A 15,397-nucleotide genomic window follows, 5' to 3' on the forward strand; every position below is an offset into this window, starting at 1 on the left:
TTATAGCCTTTACCTTTAACATGCTTGTCTATAATTTTCTTTCTGATCTCTTGAGACAGCTCTTTCCTTTGCTTCCTCTGGTCCATGTCGAGTGTGGTACACACCATATCACCAAACAACACAGTGATTACCTGGAGCCATATATATAGGCCCAATGGCTGATTACAAGGTTGTAGACACCTGTGATGCTAATTAGTGGACACACCTTGAATTAACATGTCCCTTTGGTCACATTATGTTCTGTGTTTTCTAGGGGTACCATCATTTTTGTCCATGCCTGTTTCATGAGTTTATTTTTTTACATAATTCTGTTGAAGCATGGTTGAAAAACAATGTCTGACTTTCATTGGTTAACATTTATAGAATTTTAATTTATTATTACTTTTGTCAGATTAAAGTTATTTCTGTGACCATTGTGACTTTTTCTTTCATTGACCAAAGGGTACCAACAATTTTGTCCACGTCTGTATGTGTGTAAATGGGACACTTTAGGATACTTTCACACTAGCGTTTTTGTTTTCCGGTATTGAGTTCCGTCACAGGGGCTCAATACCGGAAAAAAACTGATCAGTTTTATCCTAATGCATTCTGAATGGAGAGCAATCCGTTCAGTATGCATCAGGATGAATCAGTTCAGTCCCTCTTACGTTTTTTGGCCAGAGAAAATACACAGCATGCTGCAGTTTTCTCTCTGGCCAAAAATCCTGAACACTTGCCGGAATGCCGGATCTGGCATTAATTTCCACTCAAATGCATTCATTCCAAAGTGTTCCGGCAAAACGGATCTGGTTTTGCGGTCTGTGCATGCGCAGACCTTTAAAAACGAGGAAAGAAAATACCGGATCAGTTTTTCCGGATAATAACTGGAAAGAAATGCATCCAGATCGTCTCACAAATGCATCCGTTTGCGTCTGGATTGCCGGATCTGGCAGACAGTTTAGGCGAGCAGTTCCGGCGACTGAATTGCCTGCCGGAAGCCTCTGCCGCAAGTGTGAAAGTACCCTTAAACATCTGCCTATGTATTTGCATTTTATGGTATTTCCTATTATCAGGCTGGCAATGTAATTACACCCAGTTGCCCCTAGATGGTGATGTCACCACATAATATATATAGCTTGAGTGTGTCTAGCTGAGAAAAGAACAGGAAGTTAGTAGTTAGTGAGAGGAGGAAAAGAAAGTGTATGAAGGAGAGAAACGGGCATCGTCCACCATGTAGTCTGCTATTCCTACCCCTTGGTCATGGCCAGGCTAAAGGGAGTATATCTAACATTTATCTACAGCAGCCAAGCACCAGACAGTAAGTATGTCTAAATATGAAGCAAGCCTAGTGAGGGTTACAGCTGAATCTAGCTTATGGACCTCATCAGCACCAGTGCCTGAGAGTAACTTTCTAAGTGCCAGGACACGTATGGATAATTAGTGCGCAGAATTGTCCTTATCCACTACACAAGCCTTCCGGGACATGGTGGAAAAACCTAAACCTTTTTAGTGGAGCATCCTGCAAATAACGCCCTTATTGGATAGCTCAAGATAAGTGGAAAACAGCATATTTAGTACCAGTGTGCTATAGTTTGGACTTAGAATAATTACAGAAGTCTTGCCTGTAAAGTGTCAATCCTAAAGAGAACTCCTCAACTGACAATTGCCTAAACCTGATAAGGAATACAATTGTACTTATTCATACAAATGAACTGTGTCTGTACTGACTACCTGAAGACAAGTGCTTTAGTAAATGTTCAAATGTTTGATAACAACTGACTCCTCATCATTTTTAGGGATCGACCGATTATCGGTTTTACCGATATTATCGGACGATATTGAGGATTTTGACTTATCGGTATCGGCATTTATTTTGCCGATATTCCGATAACATATGGGGAACACAGATCGCACTGCTGTCAGCGCTGTCCGTGTTCCCTCAGCAGCAGCACAGGGGAGAAGGAAGCAGTGTCTCCCTCCCCCTGTGCTGCTGCTGCCGCTGCAGCCAATGGGAGGACAGGGGACAAGAGAAAGGGCTGTGGCCACTGCGCCACCAATGAAGAGAAATCTCTTATTCATTCAAATTGAACAGGAGGCGGGAGCTGCAGAATCACATAGCCGGCTCCCGACCTCTATATGAGCTGCAGCTGCGATCCTCGGTTAACCCCTCAGGTGCCGCGGATCGCAGCTACCGCTCATAGGAGGTTGGGAACCGGCTATGTCATTCTGCAGCTCCTGCCTCCTGTATATGAATAAATGAGAGATTTAACTTCATTGGTGGCGCAGTGCGCCCCCCCCCCCAAGCCCTCCAGTATTAATCATTGGTGGCGCAGTGCGCCCCCCCAAGCCCCCCCAGTATTAATCATTGGTGGCGCAGTGCGCCCCCACATTAAAAACATTGGTGGCGCAGTGCGCCCCCACCCAAGCCCCCCCTCCAGTATTAATCATTGGTGGCAGTGGCCACAGGATCCCCTCTCCCTTGCTCCTCCGATCGGAGCCCCAGCAGTGTAATGCTGGGGCTCCGATCAGTTACCATGGCAGCCAGGACGCTATTGAAGCCCTGGCTGTCATAGTAAGCTCCATGCTGCTGTGTGCACAGAGCACAGAGCAGCAGGGACAGTGTGAGCTCCTATTCACCCTGATAGAGCTCTATCAGGGTGAATAGGACAAGGGTTCTAGTCCCTAAGGGGGCTAAAAGTTAGAACAAAAAAACTAACAAAACAAAAAGTTAAAAAAATAAATAACCAAAATATCAAGTATAAATGAAAAAATATATTACAAAAACAAAACTACACATTAACAATAAACATTAATTTTCAGCAGATTTGTGTAGAAATTTTTATTTTATTTTTTTAAATGAAAATTCCCAGAATATCGGTATAAATTATCGGCTATCGGCCTGAAAGTTCACAAATTATCGATATCGGCCCTAAAAAATCAATATCGGTCGATCCCTAATCATTTTCACTACTAAACTCAACATTTGCACCTTATGGTGCTGACGTCACGAACCAGGGGCCCAGCCACCAAAGCACCTTAAACACCAATTACCATCAAGGGCACCTCAACCAACATCTGGCTGGTGTTACCTGCAACAGAGAGTGCCCCGGAGGATTTTGTGCTGTCTTCCCATCCACTGTACGCCAGCCCAGGGAGGCATCTGCTAACTGAGTACATGAACTATTACACCCATCGCGCCTCACGTGTGCAGTTGGTTGGGTTACATGCTCACCACTTGGGAGTGCAAATTTACTAAGATTTCCGTGAGGAAAAGGCTTTAAAAAGGAGTGAAAACTACTCCGTTAAGGGGCTGATGTAGTTTTCACTCCAGGTACAGGGATCGCCAGAGGTGCAACTAATTTATGACTGGGCCTGCGCCTTTTCATAAATTAGGCGCTTCCTCCAGCAGCTCAAGGGTTATATAAGATTGGCATAAAATGCTGGTTTTTAATAAATGACCCCCTCATTTTCAGAACCTTCACTTGTGTACTCTGGTCAGTCTTTAGTATTACTACTTATAAGCCAAAACCAGGAGCCGCTCCAATACGTGGGGAAGATGGGCAAATCTTTCCGTTACACTATTTCTCTGTGTAGGTTCCACTCCTGGGTACAGCTTACAAATACTAATGCAACATACTGACCATGTGAATGAAGCCTTATAATGATCTGAATGTGACCCAATGGAATAAACCGATGTGGGACAATATGATATATTATAAGGGCAGGAAACATGTGACAGGGCCAGCGGTTCTATGCGGATGTCTTCTCATGTCACATCTGCCAGTTATCAAGTGTGCATCACTGTATACAGAATGATTCACATGAAAAGTTAAATGGGGTGTCCCTCTTTCAACAATCCCTATATGTTGGCAATAAGCTGAATGCAAACAACCCCCCTGCTGAACATGAAAATTCTGAACATGAACTTCTGGAACATCTCTACAATCCAGTGGAAAAGAAAAGATTACATCTCTCATAGACTCTGATTGCTTCTGACACTTTTCGAAAAATCCCTTTCTAAACAGACAAAATAGAATCAAAATCTGATACTGGGTGCTCCTCCAACTGCCTGTCCAGGTCATACAACTCACATTTCTGAATGTAAGTGCAACTAATTGCCCTACCTATCCACCCCCCAGCAAAGGGCATGATGTCAGCAAAGGGTGTGGCTTTATAGAAAAGGGGCATGGCCTAATGTGCAATATTTAGCGCCAAAATTAGGGGACAATTTTGTTGTAAAGTTCTGTCTTGAACTAAGCCACCCAGTAGTTGATGTAGAGTCAGACATAAGGGCTATCCAGTGTAGGTCCAGCCAGTATAGTAAGTCTGCCCCACTGTTGAGCCTGGTTGAACACACATTTTTTTCACCTCTCTCCTCTGTGTCATTATTCACCACAAGAAGCAATGAAAAGTTTGGGAATATTTACAAATTATGGGTGAATAAGTGGAGAACATAGTTCACACATACATACACATACTGTATGGAAATTAGTTATCTTTCCTAAAAAGAAAAGCCACTGGCGCCACCAGTTGGAAGGCAGCAATCCTATAAGTTTGACCTTTTAAACACGCCTTAAGACCTACCCAAGGATAACCAAGCCAGTATCTCATCTGCAGACAGCTGTTTAGAGGAATCACAGTTGTTTGCAGATGAGGTACTGGCTTGGTTATAATCCTAAATTATGTCTACCTTCCAAAGAAAGCTAATTTGCATACCCTTTTCCCAGCGGAACAATATATGGCCTATCAGGGGTTATTCACACGAATCAATGTTAGGTCTAGGAAACACGGTCTGTGTGTCAGCCATATCTCCTGGACCTGAACTGACTGCATCATAGTCATTTATGATATAGTCAGTTCCTATCTGATTGCGGGTCTAATGTACTGTGCACACATCATCATGTCAGTAAAGTATAATAGACCCATGATCAGATGGAAACTGACTGTATCATAAAACACTATAATGCAGTCAGTTTAGGCGAGCAGAGCCATGGTTGGTCCAGGAGATGCAACTGACCGAGCATGGTTGTTTGAATTAGCCCTAAGACTGGTTAAAGGTGTCCTCCCTATAAATTGTTTGCATAGACACATAGCTGTGGTTATCTGATTAAAACACTGGTTTTCTTTTGTCGATCAGAGCCTCTGTTTCTGAGTTATGATACTTTTTTCTTAATATGTAAATTAGGCCTTAAGAGCAATGCGGGTGTCACCATTGCTCTTCTTGCACTCAAGCTACACTCATTTCTGTAGCCAGCCCCTCCCTGGCTTCTTTGATTGACAGGGCCAAGCAGTGTCCAAGCAGTGAAGGAAGGGACTAGCCACAGAAAGGAGCGGAGCCCAGTGCAACAAGTGCAATGGTGATGCCTTGATTGCGCCAAAGGCCAAATTTGCATATTAAGATCAAGTGTCATAACTCAGGAACGGAGCCTTGGATCAGCACAAGAAAAGCAGCATTTTATTCAGGTGAACCACAGCTATGTGGACAGGGAGGTCACTTGGTGACAGATTCCCTTCAGGATACTAATGTGCTCGCCACAAGGAAAAAACTTACCCATAGGCAGTTTTAGTGGCTTTTTATACACATGCGGTTTCAGTTCCTTCTTTGCGGTAAAAATGCCAGCTCCACATGCTAAGTTTATGGAAAATATGAAGCATTTTTTGCCTAGTGGCATTTTTTTTATTGGTGTTTTTGTGTAGTGGCATTTTTTTAAAAGCAGCTTATCAAATCTTTTGGCATTTCCAAGTGGTTGGAACCGAACCCGAGTTCGGTATCAAGGTTTTTTACAGTAATAATTATTTCACAAAGCTATTACCTGAAGTCTCGCGAGACTTCGCAATTAGTAACTTCGGCTCATCGGAGCCAATACATTCTAATACTGTACGGAACAGAAGGCTCATGCCTACTGTAAACATAGAGGATACCCTCTTGCCCTTCTGTGATGGCAGTCAGTACTTACAGAGAGTACTGACATGCTGCACCCTGCAGTGTACACTGCGAGGGATACGAGTCTGATGAGGCAGCATAATGAATTCGCGAAATTATGCTAATATTTTGTATATATATATATATATATATATATATATATTCGCTACACTCTACTTTTTTTTTACTCGAAAAAACGGCAATGTAATGATTGCGTAATATGCAAATATATTACGCAATCAATACAGGCGTGGGTCAAAAAGGAATATGTAGCACTATATTCGATATAGTGCTATATATTAGTTTTTAGAATATTCGTCATTTTTTCCATCTGAACACATGATTCCTCCCTGCTTCTTGCTTGTGGGCCAATGGGAGGAATCAAGACTTTCGATGGAAAAAAAAATTGAATATTCTAAAACACAAATATATAGCACTATATCGAATATAGTGCTACATATTCCTTTTTGACCCACGCCTGTATTGATCGCATAATATTCGCATATTACACAATTATTACATTGCCGATTTTTCAAGTAAAAATAATTACGACTATTCGAAAAACTAATATATAGCGCAATATTCTAAATATTTGCGATAAACACTACAGCCTAAGGCCTCATTCACATGACCATTGTTTGGGTCCGTATCTGGCCAAATTTGCGGCTCGGATGCAGAGCCATTCACTTCAGTTCCGTAGACCTGCAAAAAAATACATGTCCTATTCTTTTTGTTTTGCGGACAAGAATAGGCATTTCTATTGTGGGAGGCAGACTGCAAAAAACGCATGCAGTTTTTGCAACTAGATATTTAGTTATGTACCAAAGTTATCCGGCATGTGCCACTGTAATAACCACCCTCTGATTCCTATCGGTGAGCCTGTCACCCCTCCTGACATGTCTGGTGTAGTAACTACTTGCATTCCCCATGTAATAACTATTCTGGAGCATCTATTCTTATGACAGTATGTTGGCCATTCTTCTATTATTCCTACTGGAAGTTTATGAATTGCCAGCAGATTGCAATAAAGGTTCAACTGGGTGTTAAAAGTTGGGATGCATTCCTATTCTGTCTGACCCTGACTCTGCAGCGAAACACCCTCAAGTGGTAACACCCAGTTGGACCTTTATTGAAGACTCCTACCAATCATTCATAAAGTTCTCGAAGGAATAAAACACGAATAGTGCAAAAAAGATTTATACAAATAGATGCTCCAGAATTGTTATTACATGGAGAATGCAAGTGGTACTAAAACAGACATGTCCTCTCTGATCAACGTACACATATTCTCCCCTAGTTCCAGCACTGTCATGTTATGCACCCTCCTCATACGTGGTACACCAGAAAACACAACAGGACAGGAACATTACTAGCCAAAGAATCTGGTGGGAACCTTAAAGGGAATCTGTCACCCCGATTCTGGACTATTATCCGCAGTAATACAGGAGTAGTACTGAACATAAGAAGACCAGATCTCAATTTTTTATTTTCCTACTGCCCTCTGTTCTTCTGTTGTCGGCCATCAAATCTGCACTAAAAAACACCTTAACACCGTAGGTTGCCGTATTTGCGGATCCGCAATACACGGTCACTGTTCCGTGTGCATTCCGCATCACGGATGCGGACCCATTCACTTAAATGGGTCCGCAAATCTGGAAATGCGGGATGTTGCGGAACGGAAGCACGGAACGGAATCCTACTGGAAGCACTATGGAGTGCTTCAGTGGGGTTCTGTTCCGTGCTTCCGTTCTGCAAAAAGATAGAACATGTCCCATCTTTTTGCGGAAGGCCGGATCGCGGACCCATTAAAGTGAATGGGTCTGCGGTCCACTCCGGCTGCCCCACGGTCGGTGTGTTCGTGCATAGCGGCCCGCATTTTGTGGGCTGCAGCACGGCCACGGGGAGCACAGGTTCGTGTGCAGGAAGCCTAAGGTCTAACATAAGGGTGAAAACTCATGTGCGCATGCACGGCAGTCCTGACTATGTATTTCAGTGCAGCTTTAAGCACTGACCGCAGGAGAATGGGAGCAGTAGACAAATAAAAAGTAGCTATCTGGTCTCCTTATCTGCAGTACTGTTCATGTATTACTGCAGATAAAAGTCCATAATTGTGCTCACAGATTCCCTTTAAGCTTTGTGGTGTTGGGGGGAACGCCCATTTTCTTCCATTCAATTAAAGTGTAATTTTTGCGATACACTTTAGATTATTTTTTTTTGCCTGTGAAGTTGTCTTTTCCGTGTGCTTCCAGGTCTGTGATTCCGCAACATGCGGATCGTGGACAGATTGAAGTCAATGGGTGTTCACCGCAATGCAGGGTGCACGCAGCCAGTGTCCATGTTTTGCAGACCCACCTTTTGCAATAATACACCCTAAGGGCCCATTCACATGACCATATCTTTGAGTCCGCATCTGTTCCGTGCAGACCCACTCATTTCAATGGGGCCGCAAAAGATGCGGACAGCTATACGCAACTGTACTTCAGTTCCGCTGCCCCACAAAAAAAGATACAACACACCCTATTCTTGTCCGCAATGGCAGACAAGAACAGGCATTTCGATCATAGGGCTGGCCTTCCCTAACCGTGTTTTGCAGATTTCTGAATGAGCCCTAATGCAGTGACTATGTGTAGCGTTTGCTGTGTTTGCAGCAGATCCCCTCGTGACGCAGGCAGGTGCTGCAGATCTAGCAAAGGGGTATCACAGACCTACACTTAACTGAGTATGCCCTCAGCCCACATTTGAGGCGTCAATGGGAGATGAGTGTCGGCGGAACTGACCACAGAACATTTTTCCACATGTGAGAACTACGCCAGCGAGGAGCATTTCCTGGACACTGCAGTGGAGTCATCCCACACTATAACTCAGCAGGACTCTGGTCAGGAAATTCCACTACACAACTTGTCTTTAAAAAAAAAAAATTAAAAAAATCCTTTCCAGCAATTTAACTCTTTATAGCCTGGAGCTATATTCCTCCAGGAATATGAAGGAGCAGTCGGGAACGGTGGCAAACACTCCACCATGTCAAATTCTAGCTTCCCCTGTAGCGTTCTACACACAAGGGTCTGCATTGTAAATCAATAGCCCCATTATGGCAGGGCCTGGGGTCAGATCCTCAAATGGTTTCTGCCTGTCCAGAGCTTCCTCTCAATCATTAGGTGTCCTAAAAAAAAAAGCTCCCTCCAAGCAATAGACTGATCACCTGCACAGAGCAATGTCCAATCTCAGGTCCAGGAAATACTGTATTCAAGTGTCAATGTATTACATGGGTATATGGCTGCATTATGCTAGCAGAGACTGCAGAGCTGGAATCATTCCCTCAGTCATACAAAGAGTCCCTAAAACACGACGATGGGGGACTTGTTACTGCAGGGTCCAGGGGGGAGTCAAGGTGTCAGGATCGGTCACCGGGAAACCAGAGCAATGCAAGTGTTAATACTGGTGCAATCCAACTGCATGAGGGTTAATGGGGCAGCACAGCCTCCAGCATGGACTGTCAGCCTCGGAAAAGCCTTCTCTATAATAGTGACATTGTTTGGAGCCTCTCCTGGCTGTTTTATGGAAGCCTGCTCTGGAGAGAGAGAGGTGACCACGGATGCCTTTTGGCCACATGTGTTTACACAAGGAAATGCATGTGGGCTGAGGGTGGCGCCTCTTGTCAGCAGTCCTTCTCTGTACTCCTGACCCCTCATACAACTGCTTTCTTGCTTCTGGGTAATTTTACTGCAATCCAGATGTGCTCCGGCTCCAGAGTGGCTGCCGAGACTCCATGAACTGGCATCTCATAGAACATCAATCCGTGGGGTAAAATGGCATGGTACTTGTTTGAAAAAATAAAAAACACAAAAAATAAAAAAAAACTCAGTGTAATGCTTCTCAGTAACAGATCATGATTTATTCCGCCTCTTGTTTGACAGAGTTTTATCGAAAGCTCATGCTTTCCACAGGGACTTAATTACACCTCTCACATCCCCCCTCGAAATCCTTCCTTTTCTTCATTGTAGAAGTTTAACAGAAGCGATGCAAGTGGAACCGAGCAGGTAGACGGCTGTGCGAGTATCCAGTGTACTCTGCGCTTTACCTGGGGATCTGTGCTAGGGCCCCGTTCACATCTCCGCCAAGCGGATTCGTCTGCCTGATAAGGCGCAAATGCCGGCAAAAAAAACTGCTGCGGCCGGATCCCTTTATAGTCGACAGGGATCTGGCCGTGATCTGTTGAATCTGGCAATGCTGGATCCAGTGAACGCCAGCAGGATGTTCTCTGCTGGAAACGTTCACCAGAGATGTGAACGTAGCCTTAGGGCTCAAGCATACAAACTTTTTTTTCGGCCCGTATGCAGAACCATTAACTTCAATGAAGCTGCAAAACAAACAGAAATGACTCCATGTGCGTTCCATGTCCTATTATTGTCCACATCACGGATAAGGATAGGACTGTTCTATTAGGGGCCGGCCATTCTGCTCCACAAATTGCGGACTTCACGTGGCCAGTATCTATGTTTTGCGGTCGTGTGTTTGAGCCCTTAGATGGGTCAGAACAGTACAGTAGGTATTCTTCATCCGCGTCGTGCAAAGGTGGCATTAATTAAATAATTCTCACTGCCGGCTGCAAATAAATGAGACGCATTGTGACTGGCCCTGAGCATCTCGCCACCTAGGGTACAGGGTGGTCCTGAATATACACACGGCAGGTGCCCACAGCACAAATGCAGGTTACTAAGGACTGAGGTGCAGTGATTAAATGGTATCTACAGTCACACCCAGTGATGCAGCAATCCGGATATGTAACTGTACAGGCCACAAAATGCTGCAGCTTTCCCCCAATCATTTTCTGTCACAGACGTCCACCGTAAACAGTAATGCAAAAATGTCTGCACCAGTAACCGTAAAGCAGGCAGCTATAGGAGGAGTGGTTGGTATTAGTCCACATATGACAAAGGTCCAGGGACGGACTGGCCCTAGACCAGTGATGGCTAACCTCTGGCACTCCAGCTGTGGTGAAACTATGACTGCCATCATGCTCCATTCATTTCTTTTACATCTTGGGAGCTGTAGTTTTACCACAGCTGGAGTGCCGAAGGTTAGCCATCACAGCCCTAGACCCTACAGGGTGCTGCCTGAGTCTTCCTCCCGGCCGCTGGCCAGGTACGCAACGATCTGATGGTCTCATCATTAATACTAGGTCCAGTGGACCGACAGCCACAGGTGCCCTCCTGAATTCAACTGTCTCATTGTCCTCAGTATGGTGATAGGGCAGTATTTTATGCTGTACTGTGGTATTTGGTTCTGCTGGGGCGGTACTTTGTGCTGCACTACAGTACTGCTGGCCCCGCCTACTTCTGTTTGCCCTGCCTAATTGTTTTGCCCCTCCTTCTGTCCATTTGGACTCGCCTACAACATGGGGCCACTGTTAAGTTCTTTTACCAGGGCCACTATACATTCCCAGTCGGCCCCTGTAAAGATCTATATGTGACCGTGGAGACAGGCTTCTACATTTTATGTCACCCATCCCAATTAATAACATTATAGTCCGCTTCTCCCCGGTCTGAAATGGCTGACAACAGGTTGCTAAGACCTGCAATAAAGGGGTATCCACAGGATAGGGAATAACTATTAGATCAGTGGGAGTCCTAGTGCCGGGACCCCCCACCGATCACAAGAACAGGGGCCTTGTACTCCCTGCAGCCTGAAGACTGTGATTTTATTCATAAACTTCTAGCAGGAATAATAAAGGTACTGCACAACACAGAGTCATAAGAATAGATGCTCCAGAATTGGTATTTCATGGGGAAATTCAAGTAGTTTCTACAACAGACATGTCTGGAGAGGCAACAATAAACCGCACGCCTATTGCATTGTCGTACAGCAAGTAAACAGGGTCAAGAGGAACATGTCTCATTAGTAATCCCAGAGAAATACATGAAATAAAGTATTATGTACGGTAACAGTAAATGAAATATGCCCTGCAGCGTGGTGTATCTGCTGCCCAATACCCTGCGATTGGAGGGGCTTTCAGCATCACTGGACCCCATGTAACGCCATTTGGTTCGGTGATTTATAGCAAGCTCAGGGGTAGTACACTGCTTGTATACATACTATACATCACCCCCAGAGCATTTACATTTGCTGCATTTCACAATCACAGTTATGTAATGCAGGTTACAGAGCAGCTGGGATTGGTTAGTTCGGAGCTGGACCACGCATCAATTATACTAAATTCATAATGTAACCATTATATTCATACATGAGCGCTTCCAAGACCTCCATCCTCCGGTCACTTCATGGTCTCTACAACTGGGAACACATTGACTTCAATGTCTGCAATCACCTGAGTCATGGAGAGGTCTAAATACTGTATATACATAGCAATTACCCCCAATCAGTCAGTAGTTTTCTGGACCTGGACCTGAAAGCAGTCCACGCAGACATAGTAAGTATTATATAGTCATCTCCTCATAATCCATCCCTTTACTACAGCATACAGTATAAATATCTCATATTACAGGCTTCAAAGCTGCCGTCCATGGTACATTTCCACCTCCTTCAGTATTAAAGGGTTACGAAACCAGCTCCGTTTTCCCTGCCCCTACTCAGTCAGTCTTCATTTTCATAAGAAATTAAACAAGCTTATCTGCATTATGGAAACATGAATGGGGGGCTAAGCCTAGATAAGCGGAGAAGTCTCTTAAATAGCTGCGCCTCTGACAGGGACGGTGGAGATCCCCCCGGATGCAGCGCAGCAGAGTCGTCGGGTCACAGTCTCACGCCACTTTGTTCATCGTGTGGTTTAAGTAAATACATGTCATCTGAAAAAACTCCAGATCTTTGGGTAGAAGCAGCTCTCGGACTGTGGGGTCTAAACAGTGACTTATGACAGGGATGTGAACGTACAAACAGCACTGCTCTGGCCTGATTTATTAGCACCTATGGGACGGTATACTCAGAATTACAATGCCGCATTCCCATAACCCTACGCAGGGGAGAGAAGCAGTCACATCCACTTTGTAGGAACACATAAAACGGAGGATAGACTTTAAACGTTTTTTCCATTCACGTATATGTGATAACGTGCGTTAACCTTACGTTACAAACCCCTTCTGGTGAAGCGGTTTGTTGAGATTGGGTTTCAATATTCAAATATTAAGGTTTTCTGTTGAAGTTTTTGTAGCCAAAACCAGGAGTGAATTTAAAAAAATGAGGCTGCGGACCACAAATAGCAGTCCACATTGCACGGGCGCCAGCCATGTGCCCACCGATTCACTTGAATAGGTCCACGATCTGCAACATTCAGTCCGCACCTTGCGGAGGCACGGACCGAAATCCAATCCAACGGAAGTGCTCTGTAGTGCTTCCGTGGGGTTCAGCTCCGCACCACTCTGTATCATGCGGATTGCGGACCCATTCAAGTGATAAGGAGCGCACACAGCCGGTGCCCCTATATTGCGGACCCGCTGTATGCACACCTGTACATGACCCCTTATACATACTTTGCCTTTATGGCTTCAAAAACTGCATTACAAAAAACCTGAACATAGAAAAAACTCCACCATAGGGTACAGTGAAGCCATGCATGCCGCAGCAGGATCGTACTAACTTAGAAGCAAATTATTTGGTGTTCAACATAAATGTTGATTGACAAAGGGATTTTCTGACTTTTTTATACTGATGACCAGTGATGGTCAGTTTGCAGCGTTCGCCAGGGAACACATGCGGGCTGCCATCTTTAGTAAGGTAGACTCACCCGTCCAGCGGTGCAAAGGGTAGGGCCTTACCTGTGCCGGGAGCCGGTCTGAAATCAAATGCAGTCACCGGGAGCAGGCAGTTCCGAGAACAGCCACTGGGGGCCTTCATCGGGCTGTTCTCGGAACTGCCTGCTCCCGGTGACTGCATTTGATTTCAGACCGGCTCCCGGCACAGGTAAGGGCTTACCTGTGCATCGCCGGACGGGTGAGTCTACCTTACTAAAGATGGCAGCCCGCATGTGTTCCCTGGCGAACACTGCAAACTGACCATCACTGGTCATCAGTATAAAAAAGTCAGAAAATCCCTTTGTCAATCAACATTTATGTTGAACACCAAATAATTTGCTTCTAAGTTAGTACGATCCTGCTGCGGCATGCATGGCTTCTTTGTACCCTATGGTGGAGTTTTTTCTATGTTCAGGTTTTTTGTAATGCAGTTTTTGAAGCCATAAAGGCAAAGTATGTATAAGGGGTCATGTACAGGTGTGCATACAGCGGGTCCGCAATATAGGGGCACCGGCTGTGTGCGCTCCTTATCACTTGAATGGGTCCGCAATCCGCATGATACAGAGTGGTGCGGATCTTCTTGATAGGTCATCAGTATCTTATCGTTAGGGTTCCGACACCCAGGACCCCCGCGACGCTCGCATGTTAAGGCCCCTTTACACTGCCTGATATTAATTGGGCGGTGTAACGGTGAGGCTGAAACGCTCGTTCATTAGGTAATAGATTGTTGGAGTGGTCACCTAAATTATCGTTTCTGGGCAGCAGATTGTGACTTCTAAACAGCTCCACGGACAGCACATGAATGCATTGATTTTAATATGTTTGTTCACACGTCCTTGTTTTTCCACTGATGCTGTCTTTGATGCGTACTAAACATGCCCATTGAACACTATGGGTCTGTGAAAACTATTACCCGGAAGTGTAGCACACATGCACAGCCGGCATCTACACTGTGCACTTGTGCCGCTACTCTGAGCAATGGCGCAGGAGCGACGTTGACAGCACCAGGTGAGATGTCCAACCATCTCAATCAAGGGGGAGAGCCTAATGGGCAGGGGGGCAAGCAACTCACTGCTCAAGAAGTCTGTTTGGATGAACGAATTGATTCATACGAATCGAATCGTTCATCTCTCTACTTCACGACATCAGGACACCGCTATGATCGGAGACGCCAACCTTGCAGCATTGCTTTTTGAGGTCTAAGTCCCCAACTCGTCATAAATGAGGTGCTTCTGTGGCAGTCCTTCTGGCGTAAAAACGATAGGTTTTTCAGTATTAATAACTAACCCCACATGGGAACCATTAAAAACACAGTACATGATTTGTAAAAGTTTTTTTTTTTAGAGAACTTTTTGTTTTAGATGCACAGGAACAATAAAAGTGCACCATAGCTTTTGAGGCTCTTCCCATAATTCGAGGCACTTAAAGGCGCGGCGCTGAGGTCACTGCTAGCAATTCCTTTCCCGGTGCATATCACAGAGCAGGCTGCAGTAAACAACCTGGATCCATCCGCTGGGCTCTCAGTGTGGACATCCTGTGCCCACACAGCACACATCATTGTGGAGCCTGCAGTCTCCAGCCCTAAGTATCTCCTGACCAGCTTCCTGGCTCATGTCCTCCCTTTGTCAGTGGGTTTCCCCATTTTCCTCTTGTCATTTGGATGACAAACAAAAGCTTTTCCTCTGACCCATTCCTTGATTACACTCAACATCTATCCACCTGCTGCCTCCACATAGACCCAGCCATGGAT

This window comes from Bufo gargarizans, chromosome 6 (assembly GCF_014858855.1).
Source record: "Bufo gargarizans isolate SCDJY-AF-19 chromosome 6, ASM1485885v1, whole genome shotgun sequence".
Lineage (NCBI taxonomy): Eukaryota > Metazoa > Chordata > Amphibia > Anura > Bufonidae > Bufo > Bufo gargarizans.